Raw genomic sequence first — 3,881 nt, 5'->3', positions numbered from 1 at the left:
CTAAGGATTAAAATAATACACAATATTAGGTAAATTTTGTTCTTTTAAGCAGAAAAACCACATGCTGAGTTTTTATCTAAATGTTTTCTATTAAATACTAATTCATAAAGTGCTCACATGCAATTTTTAGTTTTGCGATTCCTACAAGTAGTTCTATACAAAGTTATACATTTTTTTTAAATCATATTTTCTAGCATACTTGAGAGTATACTTAAGTTAGGTGACACACTAGAGATATGGATTGTGTGAAACTTGTTTTTATCTTGAAAACTAGTTTCTCGTTTAGTTCACATCTTCAAATATTAAAAGTAACTAGTTGCAAATATACCTTTTGATGTAGAAGGTGTAATTTTCTTAGTATGGTAGGTAAAAAAGACGTCAAATTAAGAAGAAATTACCCTTTTAGGCACATTTTAGTAATAAAAAAAATGCAACATAGTGCTATGTCATTTGAGAAGAACTAAAACAATACCCAGATATGTTATAACAGTCCTATAAGATAAATCAGCTTATTAGTGCTCATTGAGTTGATAATTGGGAAAAAGAAAACTGATTTGGGGTTGCAAGAAGATAGACTACTAATAATATTAAGAGGTAAGTAAATAGTTTTTAATTGATAGTACATACTAACAAAAGGTAACACTGACAAGCTTATGAAAAACTTATCAAAATGCATAGCTATAGCCCCAGTTAATTTTTTAAAAAGATAATTAACTATTATTTAAGGTAGTTAAAAGTAAAATAGGAAATTTAGAAAAACAATTAAAACGAATGGTACTTAACTATAGTACCGGCGATACTAAACCCAAGCTACCAATGGCTTTAGCGCGAAACAAAAAATGTAATTCATCATCATTATTAACACAGCTTTGTTCAGTTAGGTTGCAAATGCCTCGCTGAAATGTCCTTCTGAGCTAGATACACCTAAAATTGCAGCGAGAAATGGATGAATCGACAAGAAATCGTTCAAAAAATAGACCGATGACGAAAAGTTGAGTCGAATACTACCTTCAATATAGGTAGAAAAGGGCGCCCAAAAAATTTTTATCAACATTTGAAAGAATTGTTGCTGCAACAATCAATACCTTCAAAAAACTTGAAAGAATATCAGAGTTTTTTCCGTGTTCTAAAATTGTCAGATTGTAGTTTTTTCGCCGAAATATTGACAGCAAGTGTTTAAAAACATTCAAATTAGATGATCCCGATGGTTTTAACTGCTACTGGGAGATTTAAGGCGGAACTTCAATGGTTTGAGCCGCGTTTACAAAGTCTGGAATTTTGTCATTAGAATATACAACAACGCGAATAAAAAGTAGAGAATACTACAACGTACTTGAAAAACATCGAATTCCATTTTGAAATAAGAATGATGGATATTTCAACAGATTAACGGATTCATGTCAGTAGATCGTTAGTGACCTGGTTCGAAGTAAGAAATATCGAACTATTGAAGGGACTTTAGTTTTACCAGATAAAAAAATCTAGGGGGAATTGTGGTTTCTTTGTATTTGAGCTCACAATAAACAATATGCCACTAAAAATGAACTTTGAAATGCAATACAGAATATCTGGTCAGAACCAAATTTTTTAACTAATTTGGTTGACAGTATTTCTTTCAAAGGTTACTAGTTAATTGAGGGGCTATAGTTATGCATCAATCACTTTCGATGTATTCTAAAATTATATTATGTAATTCTTTAAAAGCGTTTAACCTCTTGTTAGTTTCTCTATTTTGAATATAATTTTCATCATCATCAAAAAAATATTTTTGAGAAAATCAAATAATAATTGATATTAAACATAGTCGGCATGCCATATAATAAATATTGTTGATCATGGTAGGTATGCTGTTTTATAATTTTATTCTATCAAGAGTTGAAGTAATCGCTCCGTATCACATGTCCCTGGTATGCTGTTTTTTCATATTCATTTTCCTATTCTCCTCACAATTTCTTCGTTGGTTTTTCTTGCCGTCTATGTAACTGTCAAAATTCTTAGGTAGGTCCACATCTCAAATGTCTCCAATCTGTTCATGATGTTAACTTTCAGTGTACAGTCTTCCATACCATACAATAGCACGGACCATACGTAGCATTTTGTGAATCTTATTCTGAGGTTGAGGTCAAGGTCAGAGTTCGTAAGTACGTTTTTGAATTTCATGAATGAGCTCCTTGCCTTGATTTCTACGTCTGATGACCACTCTTCACATAACCAAATTATCAGATATTTGACCTTTGTTACCCGTTCAATCTCTTTGCTATTGTATGATAGTTTTACATTCTGGAACACATCTAATTTGCGGGAGATTACTAGGTATTTTATCTTTTTTATGTTGATATTGATTCCCATAAGCCGACTGTGTAATCTAACTATGTCCAGGAGACTGTGGATTTCATTCATGTTGTCTGCTATCAGGACTGTGTCATCGGCATATCGTATATTGTTGATCCATGTGCCATTTACTTTGATACGTAATTGTTAACTCTCAAGTGATTCTTGAAAGATATTTTCCGAGTAAAGGTTAAACAGAAGTGAGACACATCCCCGCCTAACACCCCTAAGGATTTTCTGGACCTTTGAAAGTTCGTTGTCAACTCTAACTGCAGCTGATTGGTTCCAATAAAGTTTTCAATACAGCGTATATTTTTCTGGTCTATGTCAAGTCGCCTCAGTATTTGAACGAGTTGGTATGGTGTTGTACTCTGTCATGTCGTGTCGATTAGTGTAATAAAAAAAATTATAATACAATTGTAGTAGATCAAATGTAGAGTACTACGTCATCTCACAGGAAAAAAATGTAAATTTATGTATATGAACTGTGTGTGAAATTGTGGCTTCAATAATTTTAATCTCTTTGTGGTAATTTTTGAAAAAGCCCACTTTGGTGTATATGACTACAAACGAAAAAACTTGGTTAACCGTTCTACAAACGCCGTTGACATTTTTTCATGATTGCGTCCCATTTTTTTATACAAATAACAAAAACCACCATCAATAAATCTTCGTGCGCTTGGTATATGCAAAACAACCTTCGACCCTTTCCTGAAGAAACTTTTGAACAAAAAGATCAACATTCCATAAATATGTGGGGCGAAAACTTTGTATTTTCTTTACTTGCCAAATTTAAGAGATGGTATGGTCTTCATTCATCCAAATTGCATCTAAATAATATCCTGAAAGATAAGAGTGCTTTCTATCCCCATTGCTCTTAAATTTCTACTCGGAGGAGATATTGAATGAAGTTTTGGAGAACGCTTCTGAAGGTGTTTTGGTTAATTAAATACATTTTCGATGTTCTACCATTTGAAATGTATCTCGAAAGAACATTTGCAAACCAGTAATTTACCGCACATATAACTTCATTATCTGAAAGTCGTTGGCAACGCATTAACAAGGAAAGATTATTTGCTATTCTTGACGAAATATGGTACTAGTTTTTTTATGTAAAAAACAATCACAAGAGGGTAAACCCCATTACACGCGAGTAGTTCGAGCGTTTCCTGATGTGTGGAGATGCCTGTGGAAATTTATCTCGAACTTCTGTAGCTAGATTTCACAGACCTGCATGTTCATAAGTAACGTCTACCTGTCGAGTAGGGCTTACAAATACTGCTCTAAGTGGGATTATGTTGGACAGCTCGAAAGTGCATTTACCATGTTAGTATCGGTAAAACAGAGTCAGGTCAGCGACCTTTCTTCTATGCTTTAAGCTGTCCAATTTTTTCGTCTCTCTGGATCGCCTATGAGACGAATTGCTCTCTTATGTATAAAGAAGAGCATCATAAAGATATGCTTGGGAGCCGAGCTCCAAATGTTCCAAAGATGGGCGAATCTGGGCCTTGTCGATCAGATCAGAATACTAGATACTGGAATCAAATGCA

The 3,881-nt window shown here is 33.5% G+C and overlaps 1 protein-coding gene across 4 annotated transcripts in view; it reads right to left on the bottom strand.

Annotated features, from left to right (window-relative positions):
- Positions 1–3,881, bottom strand: part of LOC130897570 (protein bric-a-brac 1-like) — a 61,716-nt gene that overhangs the window by 40,700 nt on the left and 17,135 nt on the right. The gene's annotated exons all lie outside the window — the stretch shown is intronic.

The sequence above is a fragment of the Diorhabda carinulata genome, chromosome 8 (genome assembly GCF_026250575.1).
Source record: "Diorhabda carinulata isolate Delta chromosome 8, icDioCari1.1, whole genome shotgun sequence".
Lineage (NCBI taxonomy): Eukaryota > Metazoa > Arthropoda > Insecta > Coleoptera > Chrysomelidae > Diorhabda > Diorhabda carinulata.
This window is presented reverse-complemented; position numbering and strand designations above follow the sequence as displayed.